A 496-nucleotide genomic window follows, 5' to 3' on the forward strand; every position below is an offset into this window, starting at 1 on the left:
AGACGAAAGGAAATGAGAGAAAGAAGTGAAGCAGGGCAGGAGAGAAAGGAGAAAAAGGAGGGAATGGCGTAAGATGGAGAGGGGGAGAGAATGGGCAACGAAGGGGAAGGGAGGAGAGAAAGAATAGATGGAGGAAGGAGAAAGAAGAAGAGGACGAGGAAAAGGAGGAGAAGGAAGAGGAAGAGGATGCGGGAGAAAGGGAAAAAGAAAAAAAGAGAAAGAGAGAGAACGACTAGGGGAAAAGAACACAAGCTAGTGAAAGGCGACACAAATGAAAGACGGATTAGGAAAGAAGGAAGAAAAGTGACAGGCAAGGAAACTGGAGAGAGGAGGGAGACAAGAGAGAGGGAAGAGGGAAAGAGGGGCGTGAAAAGGAAGGAACGAGGGGGAAAGGGAAAAGCGGAGGTGAAAGGATGGAAGGGGCGGAGATCGGGGTACAGGGACGAAGGCTGAGACCGTGGCAGGTGCTTTGATGGCCGGACGTGACTACAGCCAG

Source organism: Penaeus monodon, chromosome 32 (genome assembly GCF_015228065.2).
Source record: "Penaeus monodon isolate SGIC_2016 chromosome 32, NSTDA_Pmon_1, whole genome shotgun sequence".
In the NCBI taxonomy this organism is placed as follows: domain Eukaryota; kingdom Metazoa; phylum Arthropoda; class Malacostraca; order Decapoda; family Penaeidae; genus Penaeus; species Penaeus monodon.